Source organism: Procambarus clarkii, chromosome 84 (assembly GCF_040958095.1).
Source record: "Procambarus clarkii isolate CNS0578487 chromosome 84, FALCON_Pclarkii_2.0, whole genome shotgun sequence".
NCBI classification, from domain to species: domain Eukaryota; kingdom Metazoa; phylum Arthropoda; class Malacostraca; order Decapoda; family Cambaridae; genus Procambarus; species Procambarus clarkii.
The window spans coordinates 13,205,808-13,225,591 of record NC_091233.1 but is presented as its reverse complement, the minus strand read 5'-3'; the positions used below and the strand labels follow the sequence as shown (position 1 = coordinate 13,225,591).

General features: G+C 37.3%; 1 protein-coding gene across 2 annotated transcripts in view; it reads left to right on the top strand.

Moving 5' to 3' along the window:
* Nucleotides 1-19,784, top strand: part of LOC123747578 (uncharacterized) — a 60,334-nt gene that overhangs the window by 16,831 nt on the left and 23,719 nt on the right. The window contains exon 1 of one of the 2 annotated variants that reach the window (XM_069316558.1): nucleotides 3,578-3,706. The exons of the other annotated variant lie outside the window; for it this stretch is intronic. The gene's annotated coding sequence lies outside the window, so the exon portion shown is untranslated. Of the gene's footprint in view, nucleotides 1-3,577; nucleotides 3,707-19,784 lie in introns of those variants that run through there. 2 annotated transcript variants of the gene reach the window in all.

Sequence of the window (19,784 nt, the reverse complement as noted above, 5' to 3'; positions counted from 1 at the left end):
TGATTTCGCATATGGGAAAAAATATTTTGGGTTTTCTTTATTTTTGAATTGTTCTCTGTTCTAGATGCCTGTCTTCAATCTGATATGAATGCTTTGGTCTCTGCTCGATTTCTTCAATTCCCCTGTTTAAATTATTCCTTTTTTGTATGTTAAGTCGTGTCTGCTTAAGCATTTCCGTTATTTTTCCTTCTACTTTTTTCCTGCTTTTACAAAGCTGTCTAAGAAATATAAGAAAATTATCTTTTTGCAAACAGACTGTTGGAACAAGTAAAGTTTTTTATCTTTTATTTTTATTTTTATATGCAAGCATGCACATAAATATAATAAATGAGAAAAAAACAAACAGCACACAAATCACAAATTACAAAAGCACAAAAGCAAAAAAGTACAAAAGTATAAATGCACAAAATACTGGCCTGAAGGGGCGACAACAAAAACACAACAATTAACACAATTATAATGCAATCCAGAACAGAGATACAACAGTACAAGATATGAGGAGAACGGGACCATGACACGCAAGCATGCGTATAAATACAACAAACCTAGAACAAAACAAACAACACAAAACACAAATCACAAAACACAAAGCACAGAAGTAAACAATGACAAATACAGATAATACACAAAATAATTAAAATACATAAAACACATGAAATACAGAAAACACATAAAAAACAGAAAACACCAGCCAAAAGGCCGGCAACAAAAACCCAACAAATGCATAAACATAATGCAAAACAATACAAAAATAATAGTAAGCCACATAGTACCCGAACCCGAACCCAACACCCCAACCACCGATACACAACAAAAGAAAACGAAAGGAACATAAGACTACACATAAAAAGAATGGAACACTGGCTATACACGATAACGGGAACAAAAACAGACAGGGCCACACAAGCAGCCCAAAGGGCACACAAACACTCCACAAACAAGCGCACACCATTACACACAGGAACCGGAAACATGGAACACGCAGGAACCACCCCCCCCCTCGCAGAACCAGAACCATCCAACACGGGCGACGCACCCAAAGCACTCTCCACAGGCACCACACCAGAAGGAAAGTCCGAAACACTGTAACTGGCAATCGCAGGCACATAGACCTCCGCCACCACCGAAGAATGCGACGCAACCAGAACCACATCGCCGTCGCTGGAAGACCCACAATCGTCGAACTCTCCCACATCAGCCCAGGCAGAAGAAGATCGCCGGGAACGCTTGGGCACCGGCTGCACATCATCAGAGACGGATGTCGACCCAGAGACCCAATCAACACAAGCAGGGCGAACCGACGCGCTACGCAGGACGGTAGCATCCTCAACCACACGGGAAACCAGGTTGAGCACAGTAGGAGGCCCCACATCCACCCCAGCACCCAGCACAGTCTGGGCACACGGCGAGGGCGCAGTGACAGGCACCACAGTTGAAGAACATGAAGATGGGGAAGCCTTGCAGATGGGAGCCGGAAGAACCACGGGAGCATCCGGGACAGCAACTGGGGCAGGACGAGCACCCGACTGCGACACAACCTCCTGAGGAGTGGCGACAGCAACAGGAGGCGCAACAGGCGACACGCGGGGCACGCCAGCAGCCAAAGTGTCGTCCATATCCACCGAATCCTCATGTGGCGAATCCTCCTCCACAGGGAGTGGCGCGTAGTCCTCCTCGTTGAAGAGGTTGACGGGTGCGACAGCAGGTGCAGAGCACCCAGCAGCCTGATGGCCCAAGAGGCCACAACGGTAACACACACAGGACTGGCGGGTATAATACACCCTAATGTAACAACCCAGGAGCTTCACTTGAGATGGAATGTCCGCCCGCAGCCTCATTCCCAGGGTACGAATGTTCGATTGCACACCCTTAAGAGTACCAGAGGAGAGCCGGTGCAACCGCACACTGACGACCACTCGAAACTGGCTGAAATAACGCCTCAGCAGCCCCTCCGGGAATTCCATGGGTGCCCCATATGTGATGGCACCACTCCGATTGGAGACAGTCACAGTGCCTGTACCTTCTGGCAGGGGCAAGGTCCGCCCCACGTTACGTCGTAAAAACGCCCGATATACCTCCTCTGTCGTAAACTTGATAATCACCCTGCGGGCAGTCACCAGTTCAATGCCATAAACATCCACCACAGGGACCCGCAGCATGTCACACAGCACTAGCCCCATCTCAGGATGGCCAGCTGGATCAGAAAACTCGATGCCTACAGACTGGGCACGCGCAACAGGGTAGAGGGGGGGTCCCCCATGGCGCCGACACGCCAAATGGCACCCTCCCACACGCAACTCCAGGAAGCAACCTCAAGTAAAGTGAGAAGGTGGTGGAGGCCAAAACCGTCAGTAGTTTCAAATGATTATATGACAGAGAGTGATGGGAAGACGGACACCACAAGCATAGTTATCATCCTGTAACTACACTTAGGCAATTACTAGATTTGGTTTAGAAAAGAAATTTAAGAAACGAAATGGGAATTTGCCAAATAATGAATGATAAATGTGCAGGTTATGGAACCGTATCACACATTTTAAAACAATTATTGTTCTTTTAATGTCAAATCATCAACCCTTCCTCACACTAGGCTGTTTATAGCAGAGGCCGTTCTCCCCAGAAGCATTCATCAATTTTAACATACTGTGTATTAAAAATTGGTTTGTTCTCATATATAAATTAATATTATTCATACAAATTCTGTGTCAAACACTGACGGGGCCAGACCCCTCATGCTTCATGTGGGAAGGTTAGGTGAGGCTAGCCCCAAGCAGTTCATGCTTCATGTGGGAGAGTTGGGTGAGGCTAGCCCCAAGCAGTTCATGCTTCATGTGGGAGAGTTGGGTGAGGCTGGCCCCAAGCAGTTCATGCTTCATGTGGGAGAGTTGGGTGAGGCTGGCCCCAAGCAGTTCATGCTTCATGTGGGAGAGTTGGATGAGGCTAGCCCCAAGCAGTTCATGCTTCATGTGGGAGAGTTGGGTGAGGCTGGCCCCAAGCAGTTCATGCTTCATGTGGGAAAGATGGGTGAGGCTTGCCCTAAGCATCATTGACGGGGCCAGACCCCCTTATGCTTCATGTGGGAGAGTTGGGTGAGGCTGGCCCCAGGCGTCTGGCCTGTAAATTTTAAAACTTAATCACACAGACAAACATTCTCTCTAAATGATATAGATACTAGGTAGGATAAACCCAGCGGAGCCCCGGTCGATCCAGGAACCCCAAATCATCTTCACTGTCTGTGTCTTGTGTGTCTTTCTCTATCTTTCCGTTTCTGCTGTATGCCTTTTTATTTCTCCCTCTCTCTATCTTCTTCCTTCCTCCCTCTCACCACCCACCTCCTATCCCCTTCTCTCCCCTTCCATCCACCTCATCCCTGCGAAGTATACCATATTTCTAGATGTATATTCGCTAACAGTCTACTTTATTCCTGGGCTAATTTCAAAACAAATTATTGCTTGCTGGTTGTCCAGTTACAACTTGTGCTGGTATTTTAACCCTAGCGCAGTTGATGGGCCTTAAGCTGACCACCACAAGACAGATATAAAACATTTTGTCCCCTCTGATTGTCTTCCTTAGATCCAAGCTATGTTGTGGACATTCCGGTTGCTACAGGTACTGGGGATCGTAGCATTGATTGTTGTCACCTATAAGTATGGGACCAGCAGCTGCCATGAGATGTATAGATCTTCATCACTCCCCAAGAAGAAAGGTGTGTGTTAAGAACCTTCCTCTATAATCTCAAATCGAATTTCTAGTTCATAATGTATTTGCCCTAACTCGATTATGTGATTATATCTTATTTTATTTATAACTAACTGTACCCAGCAAGAGCAACCTTCCCCCTGTCTCCCAGTCCTCCCAACCAATTCCCCTCCCACGTTCCCTCGTCCTCCCAACCATTCCTCACTCCCCTGTCCCTTCGTCCTCCCATCCATTCCCCACTTCCCCGTCCCCTCGTCCTCCCCGCCATTTCGTCCCTCCTCCATCTCTATGTCCTCTCCACGATCCCCTCTTCCTCCTAACCATTCCCCACTCCTCCGTCCCCTTGTCTTCTGCATCATCTCCCACCCCCCTATCCCCTCATCCTCCCTACCATTCCCCCCTCCACGGTTCCCTCGTCCTCTGCACCATGCCCCACTCTCGTGTCCCCTTGTCCTTCCCACCATTCTTCCTTCCCCTGTCCCCTCGTCCCCACCATCCCCAACTCCCCTCATCCCTCCCACCATTACTCCCTCCCCTATCCCATCGTCCTCAATTCCATCCCGCACTCCCAGCCCCTCGTCCTTCTCACCATGCCCCACTCCCTCGTCTGCTACATTCCCAAATGATCTGATGTTCCTATCAGAAAATTGGGAACATCAAATGATCTGATGTTCCCATCACTCAAATATAAGAAAAACAATAAAAAACAAAATGAAAATAATGATAAAATAAAAAAGTAAACTATACTCACGAAATGAGTGGGTATGTATGATTTATTTACCATGCATTACCAAATGTATGGTAAACAACAATGCTCAATTCCAACGCAATGTCACACTAAATAATTAAATCAAAATGAAAATATTTCGAAATCTATGAAATTTCAATTTATCAATAAAATTAGAAACATTGAAATGGAATAGTAACAAATTTAATATAGCGTGGGCTCCTCTTACGTACAACAGATGGCACTGTTTTTCAAAAAAGTTTTTTTTCCTGATACAGGTGAGGCATGATTATAGTATGAATATGAAAACACGCTCCTATTCAAATGCGACGTTGTGTCAAAATTTCAAAGCAATCGGTAAAGAGGTTTCAAAGATTTCTCTCACATGAAAAATACAGTTTAAATATTTTTTTTCAATATATAGTATGTATATAAAAACTCGCTCGGATGGGAATGAAACATTGTGTGAAAATTTCAAAGCAATCGGTGAAGAACTTTCAGAGATTAGCAGTTTTGAGTAAACGAACATTTCGTTTGATTATGTGGAAAATCCACAGAGAAATGTGAAAGGAAGTGGACGTTTCGGCCTGATTAAAGCCGTTGTCAACACCAGACTGACTACAGGAAAGAGGGAGGGTACCGGCCAACACCTGGAACATGACCAACCATCTCTAGGGAAAGAATTAACCAGAAACAGGTATAGCTTAGCTTAGAATAATCAAAGAGGATTAAGCGGTCAGAGAATAAGGATGAAAGATTAAAGAAAAAAACCTCATGAACACACAATATATGAATATACAATTGTAATGAGTACATTACATTTTATATTCATATATTGTGTGTTCATGAGGTTTTTCTTTAATTTCTCATCCTTATTCTCTGACCGCTTGATCCTCTTACTATTCTAAGCTAAGCTATACCTGTTTCTGGTTAATTCTTTCCCTAGAGATGGGTTGGTCAGGATCCATGTGTTGGCTTGCACCCTCGCATATATATATATATATATATATATATATATATATATATATATATATATATATATATATATATATATATATATATATATATATATATGCAAACAAGCCTGAATGGTCCCCAGGACTAATTACAACTGAAAACTCACACCCCAGAAGTGACTCGAACCCATACTCCCACAACTGGTATGTACAGGGACGCCTTAATCCGCTTGACCATCACGACCGGACAATAAGGAAGTGATAGCCGAGGCTATATGAACCACTTCCCCGCCGGCACTCAGATGGTAATCTTGGGCATAGCATTTTATCAAATCACCTCATTCTTTGGGGCACACGTGAGGAACACAAATGCAAACAAGCCTGAATGGTCCCCAGGACTAATTACAACTGAAAACTCACACCCCAGAAGTGACTCGAACCCATACTCCCACAACTATGGGTTCGAGTATGGTTTGAGTATGAGTATGGGTTCGGTTGGGTACGTAGTATGGGTACGGTTTGAGTATGGGTTCGAGTCACTTCTGGGGTGTGAGTTTTCAGTTATATATATATATATATATATATATATATATATATATATATATATATATATATATATATATATATATATATATATATATATATGTATATATATATATATATATACATATATATATATATATACATATATATATATATATATATATATATATATATATATATATACATATATGTATATATATATATATATATATATATATATATATATATATATATATATATATATATATATATATACATATATGTATATATATATATATATATATATATATATATATATATATATATATATATATATATATATATATATATATATATATATACATATATATATATATATATATATATATATATATATATATATATATATATATATATATATACATATATATATATATATATATATATATATATATATACATATATGTATATATATATATATATATATATATATATATATATATATATATATATATATATATATATATATATATATATATATATATATATATATATATATATATATATATATATATATATATATATATATATGGCAAGCAGTTGGTATGGGACTACACGTGCGTATCAACCCTGGCTAACACCTACATTAACCTAAGTGTTGCACAACCAGGTGGCGCTGCCACCCACAGGGAAGCAGCCAAATCCCGTAAGTATAGTGAACTGGATCACCACTACAATTTTGTCCCCATTGCTTCTGAGACACTCAGCGCCTGGGGTAAAGGTGCTACCAGTTTTTTGAAGGAACTGGGTTCTAGGCTCATTGAAACAACAAGGGACCCAAGAGCTGCAAGCTTTCTTTTCCAGCGCCTCAGTGTGGCGATACAGAGGGAATATGCGCACTGCATCCAGGGTTCCTGCCCGCCACCTGAGGAGCTGGAGGAACTCGACAACCTATGATAACCATCTTTGTAACCCATATGTAACTCTTTTTTTGTAACAAAGTTCAAATAAAGTAAATATATATGTGTACATTCAAAAGAATGGGGGTGGTAGGAGAAGATAATATTAGTGTTCAGTGAGAAACCACAAGGTCACAAGGTCTCCTCTGAATACTTTTTATTTTCTTCTCCGAGGCTATGGGTCCCCACATTGGCACCAGAGGTGGTACCCTCACAAACTTTTAAATATATATATATATATATATATATATATATATATATATATATATATATATATATATATATATATATATATATATATATATATATATATATATATATATATATGTCGTACCTAGTAGCCAGAACGCACTTCTCAGCCAACTATGCAAGGCCCAATTTGCCTAATAAGCCAAGTTTTCATGAATTAATTGTTTTTCGACTACCTAACCTACCTAACCTAACCTAACCTATCTTTTTCGGCAACCTAACCTATCCTAACCTATAAAGATAGGTTAGGTTAGGTTAGGTAAGGTTGGTTAGGTTTGGTCATATATCTACGTTAATTTTAACTCCAATAAAAAAAATTGACCTCATACATAATGAAATGGGTAGCTTTATAATTTCATAAGAAAAAAATAAGAAAAAATATATTAATTCAGGAAAACTTGGCTTATTAGGCAAATCGGGCCTTGCATAGTAGGCCGAGAAGTGCATTCTGGCTACTAGGTATATATATATATATATATATATATATATATATATATATATATATATATATATATATATATATATATATATATATATATATATATATATATATATATATATATATATATATATATATATATATATATATATATATGTCGTACCTAGTAGCCAGAACGCACTTCTCAGCCTACTAATCAAGGCCCGATTTGCCTAATTAGCCACGTTTTCATGAATTAATGTTTTTTCGACTACCTAACCTACCTAACCTAACCTAACCTAACTTTTTCCGCTACCTAACCTAACCTAACCTATAAAGATAGGTTAGGTTAGGTTAGGTAGGGTTGGTTAGGTTCGGTCATATATCTACGTTAATTTTAACTCCAATAAAAAAAAATTGACCTTATACATAATGAAATGGGTTGCTTTATCATTTCATAAGAAAAAATTTAGAGAAAATATATTAATTCAGTAAAACTTGTCTTATTAGGCAAATCGGGCCTTGCATAATAGGCTGGGAAGTGCGTTATGGCTACTAGGTATGACATATGTATATATATAAATATATATATAAATTTATATATATATATATATATATATATATATATATATATATATATATATATATATATATATATGTCGTACCTAGTAGCCAGAACTCACTTCTCAGCCTACTATTCAAGGCCCGATTTGCCTAATAAGCCTAGTTTTCCTGAATTAATATATTTACTATAATTTTTTTCTTATGAAATGATAAAGCAACCCTTTTCTCTATGTATGAGGTCAATTTTTTTTTATTGGAGTTAAAATTAACGTAGATATATGACCGAACCTAACCAACCCTACCTAACCTAACCTAACCTATATTTATAGGTAAGGTTAGGTTAGGTAGCCAAAAAAAGCTAGGTTAGGTTAGGTTAGGTAGGTTAGGTAGACGAAAAAACATTAATTCATGAAAACTTGGCTTATTAGGCAAATCGGGCCTTGAATAGTAGGCTGAGAAGTGCGTTCTGGCTATTAGGTACGACATATATATATATATATATATATATATATATATATGCGAACAAGCCTGAATGGTCCCCAGGACAATATGCAACTGAAAACTCACACCCCAGAAGTGACTCGAACCCATACTCCCAGGAGCAACGCAACTGGTATGTACAAGACGCCTTAATCCACTTGACCATCACGACCGGACATAATGAGGTGATAGCCGAGGCTATTTGAACCACCCCACCGCCGGCACTCGGATAGTAATCTTGGGCATAGCATTTTACCAAATCACCTCATTCTTTGGGGCACACGTGAGGAACACAAATGCGAACAAGCCTGAATGGTCCCCAGGACAATATGCAACTGAAAACTCACACCCCAGAAGTGACTCGAACCCATACTCCCAGAAGCAACGCAAATGGTATGTACAAGACGCCTTAATCCACTTGACCATCACGACCGGACATAATGAGGTGATAGCCGAGGCTATTTGAACCACCCCACCGCCGGCACTCGGATAGTAATCTTGGGTATAGCATTTTACGAAATCACCTCATTCTTTGGGGCACACGTGAGGAACACAAATGCGAACAAGCCTGAATGGTCCCCAGGACAATATGCAACTGAAAACTCACACCCCAGAAATGACTCGAACCCATACTCCCAGGAGCAACGCAACTGGTATGTACAAGACGGCTTAATCCACTTGACCATCACGACCGGACATAATGAGGTGATAGCCGAGGCTATTTGAACCACCCCACCGCCGGCACTCGGATAGTAATCTTGGGCATAGCATTTTACCAAATCACGTCATTCTTTGGGGAACACGTGAGGAACACAAATGCGAACAAGCCTGAATGGTCCCCAGGACAATATGCAACTGAAAACTCACACCCCAGAAGTGACTCGAACCCATACTCCCAGGAGCAACGCAACTGGTATGTACAAGACGCCTTAATCCACTTGACCATCACGACCGGACATAATGAGGTGATAGCCGAGGCTATTTGAACCACCCCACCGCCGGCACTCGGATAGTAATCTTGGGCTTAGCATTTTACCAAATCACCTCATTCTTTGGGGCACACGTGAGGAACACAAATGCGAACAAGCCTGAATGGTCCCCAGGACAATATGCAACTGAAAACTCACACCCCAGAAGTGACTCGAACCCATACTCCCAGGAGCAACGCAACTGGTATGTACAAGACGCCTTAATCCACTTGACCATCACGACCGGACATAATGATGTGATAGCCGAGGCTATTTGAACCACTCCACCCCCGGCACTCGGATAGTAATCTAGGGCATAGCATTTTACCAAATCACCTCATTCTTTGGGGCACATGTGAGGAACACAAATGCGAACAAGCCTGAATGGTCCCCAGGACAATATGCAACTGAAAACTCACACCCCAGAAGTGACTCGAACCCATACTCCCAGGAGCAACGCAACTGGTATGTACAAGACGCCTTAATCCACTTGACCATCACGACCGGACATAATGAGGTGATAGCCGAGGCTATTTGAACCACCCCACCGCCGGCACTCGGATTGTAATCTTGGGCATAGCATTTTACCAAATCTTCTCATTCTTTGGGGCACACGTGAGGAACACAAATGCGAACAAGCCTGAATGGTCCCCAGGACAATATGCAACTGAAAACTCACACCCCAGAAGTGACTCGAACCCATACTCCCAGGAGCAACGCAACTGGTATGTACAAGACGCCTTAATCCACTTGACCATCACGACCGGACATAATGAGGTGATAGCCGAGGCTATTTGAACCACCCCACCGCCAGCACTCGGATAGTAATCTTGGGCATAGCATTTTACCAAATCACCTCATTCTTTGGGGCACACGTGAGGAACACAAATGCGAACAAGCCTCAATGGTCCCCAGGACAATATGCAACTGAAAACTCACACCCCAGAAGTGACTCGAACCCATACTCCCAGGAGCAACGCAACTGGTATGTACAAGACGCCTTAATCCACTTTACCATCACGACCGGACATAATGAGGTGATAGCCGAGGCTATTTGAACCACCCCACCGCCGGCACTCGGATAGTAATCTTGGGCATATCATTTTACCAAATCACCTCATTCTTTGGGGCACACGTGAGGAACACAAATGCGAACAAGCCTGAATGGTCCCCAGGACAATATGCAACTGAAACTCACACCCCAGAAGTGACTCGAACCCATACTCCCAGGAGCAACGCAACTGGTATGTACAAGACGCCTTAATCCACTTTACCATCACGACCGGACATAATGAGGTGATAGCCGAGGCTATTTGAACCACCCCACCGCCGGCACTCGGATAGTAATCTTGGGCATATCATTTTACCAAATCACCTCATTCTTTGGGGCACACGTGAGGAACACAAATGCGAACAAGCCTGAATGGTCCCCAGGACAATATGCAACTGAAACTCACACCCCAGAAGTGACTCGAACCCATACTCCCAGGAGCAACGCAACTGGTATGTACAAGACGCCTTAATCCACTTGACCATCACGACCGGACATAATGAGGTGATAGCCGAGGCTATTTGAACCACCCCACCGCCGGCACTCGGATAGTAATCTTGGGCATAGCATTTTACCAAATCACCTCATTCTTTGGGGCACACGTGAGGAACACAAATGCGAACAAGCCTGAATGATATATATATATATATATATATATATATATATATATATATATATATATATATATATATATATATATATATATATATTTATATACATATATATATATATATATATATATATATATATATGTAGTACCAAGTAGCCAGAACGCACTTCTCTGCCTACTATGCAAGGCCTGATTTGCCTAATAAGCCAACTTTTCATGAATTAATGTTTTTTCGACTACCTAACCTAACCTAACTTTTTCGGCTACGTAACCTAACCTAACCTATAAAGATAGGTTAGGTTAGGTTAGGTAGGGTTGGTTAGGTTCGGTCATATATCTACGTTAATTTTAACTCCAATAAAAAAAAATTGACCTCATACATAATGAAATGGGTACCTTTATCATATCATAAGAAAAATATTAGAGAAAATATATTAATTCAGGAAAACTTGGCTTATTAGGCAAATCGGGCCTTGCATAGTAGGCTGAGAAGTGCGTTCTGGCTACTAGGTACGACATATATATATTTATTTATTTATATATATATATATATATATATATATATATATATATATATATATATATATATATATATATATATATATATATATATATATATATATATATATATATATATATATATATATATATGTCGTACCTAGTAGCCAGAACGCACTTCTCTGCCTACTATGCAAGGCCCGATTTGCCTAATAAGCCAAATTTTCCTGAATTAATATATTTTCTCTAATTTTTTTCTCATGAAATGATAACGCTACCTATTTCATTATGTATGAGGTCAATTTTTTTTATTGGAGTTAAAATTAACGTAGGTATATGACCGAACCTAACCAACCCTACCTAACCTAACCTAACCTATCTCTATAGGTTAGGTTAGGTTAGGTAGCCGAAAAAGTTAGGTTAGGTTAGGTTAGGTAGGTTAGGTAGTCGAAAAACAATTAATTCATGAAAACTTGGCTTATTAGGCAAATCGGGCCTTGCATAGTAGGCTGAGAAGTGCGTTCTGGCTACTAGGTACGACATATATATATATATATATATATATATATATATATATATATATATATATATATATATATATATATATATATATATATATATATATATGTCGTACCTAATAGCCAGAATGCACTTCTCAGCCTACTATTCAAGGCCCGATTTGCCTAATAAGCCAAGTTTTCATGAATTAATGTTTTTTCGTCTACCTAACCTACCTAACCTAACCTAACCTAGCTTTTTTTGGCTACCTAACCTAACCTTACCTATAAATATAGGTTAGGTTAGGTTAGGTAGGGTTGGTTAGGTTCGGTCATATATCTACGTTAATTTTAACTCCAATAAAAAAAAATTGACCTCATACATAGAGAAAAGGGTTGCTTTATCATTTCATAAGAAAAAAATTATAGTAAATATATTAATTCAGGAAAACTTGGCTTATTAGGCAAATCGGGCATTGAATAGTAGGCTGAGAAGTGAGTTCTGGCTACTAGGTACGACATATATATATATATATATATATATATATATACATATATATATATATATATATATATATATATATATATATATATATATATATATATATGAGTTTTCAGTTATATATATATATATATATATATATATATATATATATATATATATATATATATATATATATATATATATATATATATATATATATATATATATATATATATATGTCGTACCTAGTAGCCAGAACGCACTTCTCAGCTTACTATGCAAGGCACGAATTGCTTAATAAGCCAAGTTTTCATGAATTATTGTTTTTTCGACTACCTAACCTACCTAACCTAACCTAACCTAACTTTTTCTGCTACCTAACTTAACCTAACCTATAGAGATAGGTTAGGTTAGGTTAGGTAGGGTTGGTTAGGTTCGGTCATATATCTACGTTAATTTTAACTCCAATAAAAAAAAATTGACCTCATACATAATGACATGGGTAGCTTTATCATTTCATAAGAAAAAAATTAGAGAAAATATATTAATTCAGGAAAACTTGGCTTATTTGGCAAATCGGGCCATGCATAGTAGGCTGAGAAGTGCATTCTGGCTACTAGGTACGACATATATGTATATATATATATATATATATATATATATATATATATATATATATATATATATATATATATATATATATATATATATATATATATATATATATATGTCGTACCTAATAGCCAGAACGCACTTCTCAGCCTACTATTCAAGGCCCGATTTGCCTAATAAGCCAAGTTTTCATGAATTAATGTTTTTTCGTCTACCTAACCTACCTAACCTAACCTAACCTAGCTTTTTTTGGCTACCTAACCTAACCTTACCTATAAATATAGGTTAGGTTAGGTTAGGTAGGGTTGGTTAGGTTCGGTCATATATCTACGTTAATTTTAACTCCAATAAAACAAATTGACCTCATACATAGAGAAAAGGGTTGCTTTATCATTTCATAAGAAAAAAATTATAGTAAATATAATAATTCAGGAAAACTTGGCTTATTAGGCAAATCGGGTCTTGAATAGTAGGCTGAGAAGTGAGTTCTGGCTACTAGGTACGACATATATATATATATGTCGTACCTAACATATATATATATATGTCGTACCTAGTAGCCAGAAATCACTTCTCAGCCTATTATTCAAGGCCTGATTTGCCTAATAAGCCAAGTTTTCCTGAATTAATATATTTACTATAATTTTTTTCTTATGAAATGATAAAGCTACCCTTTTCACTATGTATGAGGTAAATTTTTTTTTATTGGAGTTAAAATTAACGTAGATATATGACCGAACCTAACCAACCCTACCTAACCTAACCTAACCTATATATATAGGTAAGGTTAGGTTAGGTAGCCAAAAAAAGCTAGGTTAGGTTAGGTTAGGTACGTTAGGTAGACGAAAAAACATTATTTCATGAAAACTTGGCTTATTACGCAAATCGGGCCTTGCATAGTAGGCTGAGAAGTGAGTTCTGGCTACTAGGTACGACATATATATATATATATATATATATATATATATATATATATATATATATATATATATATATATATATATATATATATATATATATATATATATATATATATAACTGAAAACTCACACCCAAATATATAGTCCTATAGTTGTATATAGTATAGTTGTATATAGTCCTGGGGACCATTGAGGCTTGTTTGCATATATATATATATATATATATATATATATATATATATATATATATATATATATATATATATATATATATATGTATATATATATATATAAGAAAATGTTGTGAGGGTACCACCTCTGCGGATTTTCTTGTGACTTCTACATCTTGGAGAATGCATATCCGGCACTAATGATGTGAGTTTGTAGCGAAAGTTACTGCAATATATATGTTTGGTTATGAGAACATAAGAACTAAAGAATGAAGGCAACTGCAGAAGGCCTATTGACCCATTTGCGGCAACTCCCATTTATATACACCCAATCTCATTATTATATATGTCTAATCTACTGTTACACAGTTAAGGGGACCAGTGTCTGTTTTCAAGTTATCCCTAACGTATCCCTATATTTTGTTTTTTGGGGGGTTATTTTTTCTTGACTTCATTTCAACACATATTGACCTACAACATTAACATATTCGAGTACGAATGCCATGCAATGTTTATTAAAACATACAAGACAGTTCATTAATTAAAACTACCCATATTCATTTTCTTTAACCTCAACTACAATTATCTCTAAAACAGGAATTTCAACTTTGAGAGCTAACTAAAAATTCAGTTTCCGATTGATTCTCACCATTTTTACATTTAATGTGAAAAGTTCTTTGTTCTAAGGTTTCCTTGCCATCGTCTTGTCATAAAGCCAAAACGTTTGGAGTTACAAATATTTTGCGTATAAATTTGGCATATATTTTGATGGCCACATCCAATTTTTTTTTGTTTTACAGTAAACTGTATTCTGAAACAATAATTTTCCGCAAGGAACATGAACGTTATTCTGTTTAATAATAAGGTTATTTGAATGATAATGAACGTTAATAATGCCCTTCTGAGACCACAGTGAATAAAATAACATTTGGTGACATAATAAGTTATTATATATATATATCCCGCCAAACACACACGAAACTACGACGTTGGTACAACGTTCGAACAAGTTTTAACACCTCCTAACCAATTATAACAACCAATATAGCAAGTTGTAACAACGTTCTAATACATCATAAACACGTTAAGCCAAGATGTAACAACTTTATTACAAGTTGTAACAAGCGGAAAATAGTGACAGTTTCGGTTTGTGTTTCCAGGATAGTTAATAATACTATGAAGTAGTGAATTTTGTTGTTATATCCGACTTGATTCGACTTGAGAATGGTCCAGGACGGACCGAAACGTCGTCGTCCCTTCAACTTCTAGTGTGTGGTCTGGTCAACATACTTCAGCCACGTTATTGTGACTCATCGCCTGCAATTTTGTTGTTATTTTCCATTTTTTTCTGTTTATTGTACGATGTTCATCCATTAGGAAAAGTTGGAGCTTGCCCTTTAAGCTGGACCATGAAGATTATGCATAAATTTTTTTAGTGTGTTTGAGGAAGTTTCGGTGCACATACACTGAGCCCCATAACACAGCATATTAATATAAACATTAAATATTAGCATAATCATTGAAACAATTAAACATACAATAATCATTTAATTAAATAATACTTATTACCTAGCATAGTGGTAATGATACATGTCATTGTAATTACACAAAAAAATAAACACTTTTAGTTATTATTGGGAAACATTTGCTCAGCTGCTTTATCCCGTTTATCCCACAGATTAAAAATAGTGAATAAGGGCCATCTTACAGGTGGTAACTGGGGATTATCTTGTTTCTCTACGTGATCCTCATCCTCTACCTGTTCCTCACGGCTCGGTATGTCCAGATGACCATAAGCGAGTGATTCTCTTGTTCTTATTTGGTATCGCTTATCATCGAAAGCTGAAAGACCCTTCTTGGTTGCTTTACATGTACAGATCTGTCCGTTAATTTTGTGTATGGATCTCGATACAAATTTAAAAGTGGTATTTGTTGATCAGACCACACACTAGAAGGTGATGGGACGACGACGTTTCAGTCCGTCCTGGACCATTCTCAAGTCGATTGTTGTTAAGACAATCATTATCATAAGACAATCAACGGACAACTGTTGCTTAAAAGTTGTATTTGTTTTAAGTGTATTGCAAAGAGGCGTGAGAAAGTTATATTTTGCTGCTGAAATGGGATTCCTTTACATATGCAAATCTGTTCTTTATCAAGAGGTATGATCAAATATGTTTTTGGTTTGAGAGACTCTACTATTATTTTACTCTTTACTTCAGAACTGAGAAGTCCAAGTTCACCTTTACTTGCACCTAATATGGAACATGAGGTGCTTTTTGTCAGAGTTTCTTAAGTCTAAGGAACTTACTAATGGAGGCCTTCGTCATTTCTTCAAAAGCACCTTTACACACCAGAGTGAAAGTTAAAGAATCTGTATCTGTATAAATGAATCTAGTTCTTTCACCATAATGTTCTTTAACTGTCTTATACCAGAAATTATACAATCTTCTCATTGCTATTTGCAAAATCTGATACCACCATGTATAAAGGAATGGTGACTAAGGATATCTTTCACGATTGTACAGAGAACCCGATATGTGCCTAGTGAGACAACACTTTTATACTAAGGGTTTCTTGCATGTACTAGGAAAGTTTCTCGTGAAGTCACTAGGTGGTGAGTGTTAGCATAACGAGTAATGTTAGTCATAGATTTCCTGTAGAGAATATTGCTAATGAGTTAGAATGCTTTTGATTTCAAAGGGCAAGATGTGTTTGACCGTTCTCTAATGTTTGTGGAAATGAAATATTTGCGATAAGATACCTGTCTAAATTCATAGATGGCTTTTACTCATTCCAATCCAATCCAATTCTCATTAGGAATGAGAAGTTAGAAAGGAAATCAAGGCTCACTAAATAGTCTTTCTGTGGAAAATGTTAAGCAATTAATTTTGTGTTTTTCGTTGGAAGTTTATGTCTCTCATCATTAAGAGTATGTTTGCTATACTCTAATAAATATTCTTCAGTAATATTTGTGTGTGACAGTACGAGAGGTAAGTTAGCAGTGTACCTTGCTACATCTGGAGATACCTGTTTAGTATCACACAAGATCCAAGATCCAATAACTCTTGTCAAAATTGCAAGTGTTGTGGGCTAGCCTTTGTTCCAACAAAGCATTCCGCTCAAGATCCGATAACTGTCTAATCCAATCTTTAGGAAGCAACAGTCATTCAAGCAGTGCATAAACTAATGAAGTCTAAATACAAAATGTGTATGTCTTCATCAGAGCTGGGGTTGTATGTAGTGTATTCGTTCTTAGCCCAAGTGAACTATCTTATAGATGATGTAAAAAAAACACAAAGATTTCTTCTTAGCAAGTCATATATGTTATGCTCATTTACACAGTCAATTATAACTTTAGACTTGAAGAAAGCGTCCCGAACGTAACTAGGCAATGATACGTAGAAGACCATTTTTAATTGATAAATTTATTTTATGGACTTACGCCAGAGTGTAAATATGTCAACCAGCTTCCCTACATCAACTTTTAAGTACAAAAGGAGATATTTCCTAATGTTCTCGCACTTCCCTAATCTAAGCACGTCAAGAGCATGGGAGTAATTTACTTCAGAAAGAGGTATGTCGTGTAATGTGTTATAAAACTGGTCACGTGGAGGGAGGTGACGTTCGTCCAGTATATCCATTGATGAAATATAGTTGTAGCAGAAAATCGGTTTCCCTGGCATTAACCTGGTTTTACCTTCCTTAGATACATCTCTTAATCTTTGCTTTGTATACTTGAGTAGTTTCTTACTCTCAATGTGCTCGATCGCTAAACTTTCCAATGATCAGTTAAGGAGTGTCAAGCTATCTAAGAACCTAATTTTACCTATTGTCACTTGCATATATATAAATCCTTCTTCAGAAAAGATGTCAATTTTACGATAATGTGTTTTGGATAGTTCCTTTAGTATAATTTCGAGTTCATGAGATGTTTTAGGTGAAAATGTGTATAGGTATCTGCGAGCATTAATGAATTGCAAGTTGCAAATGAGCACAATATGAACCTAGATAGATTTTATCTTTAACAGTGTGGTTATGATGTCTATGTTTGCCCTCGCCTGTTCTAAACTCTTAGTGACATAACTGACAATTCCTGCGTCTGAAACTCTCTCTCTCTCTTCTTCCCTGGATAAGTTTTTTAAGGAAGTTGGGGAGCAGAGCATAAATTGTCTTCCAAGAAGCCTCTAACTTTGTGTTGAAATTATTTAACTGTATCAGGTCCTAGATAAAAATGCGTTTCTACAACATTGAAGTCTCTATCCAATATGATACGTATGCATAAGCAATTGCTTTTTGACTGTTTTCGGTCATTCCTCGGGGATTTTGGCGATCGAGCAAGCATTCGAAATCGTAGAAAGCAGTGTGAATAGGACTGAATGTCCACCCGTAGTTCGTAATTACGATTTTTTAATCTGGATTGAAGAAAGAGAATACCTGTGTAACGGGGCACGACTCTTCGTGAGTATTTATCTCTTCTGGCTGAGCGTGTAATAAGCATGTATGACAGAATTTGTGAGAAGCAGGAATTCTTTACGGGTTATGATTTATACTCTTAGCAAATTTGTCAGTCTTAATAAGAAATAAATGTTTGCCTTCCAATAACAAAAGAGAAACAATATCTTTATATTGTTCTTTGATCTTCCTGGCTAAACTGAGATAGTACTGGCTGTTTTCTTCTGATATTGCATATATGAAAATGCAACCCAACTCTGAATTGACAGTACGTTTTAATACTAAGTGTAATGAATACATTTCCTGGCTATCATACATAGTACATAATTGCACTTATGGGGCTGTTACATTGCAACCCATTCTTGCACCTGCTTATAGTCAATATCTTGCTTTTGAATAAGTGCATATGTGACATACTGATTTATTGTGAATATTTGAGTTTACCTTGAAAAGTTGAATAATAAACCACAGCCTAACCTAACTTTCTTAGTATGTTAAGATATTACAATTAATACTGAACCTATACCTATATTGATATTACAGTTTTATAAAAATAGTAAAAAAATAAAATATTTAAATAAATTGCAAAGTAATTCGGGATATTGTCAAATTTTGTATAAAATCTCTATTGTCTAATAAAACCGAGAGGAAAAGTTAGTGCCTTGAAAAAAAATATGGCTTGGAATATGTCACATATATACTTATATATAAGCGAAATAGTGATAATTATGAGCAACAAGTCATATATGTGCCGTCTTGTGCGAGAGCAGGTTGTACATTTACCACTCCATTTAACTCTCCTCGTTTTCTGTTATGAGACTCAGAATTTTAGGATGAAATTTTGAAGTTCAGTTTGCTATACACAAGTTTTAAATATCAGGAATTACTTTTTCACTTTTATTAAACAATAGAGATTTTATACAAAATTTGAAAATATCCTGAGTT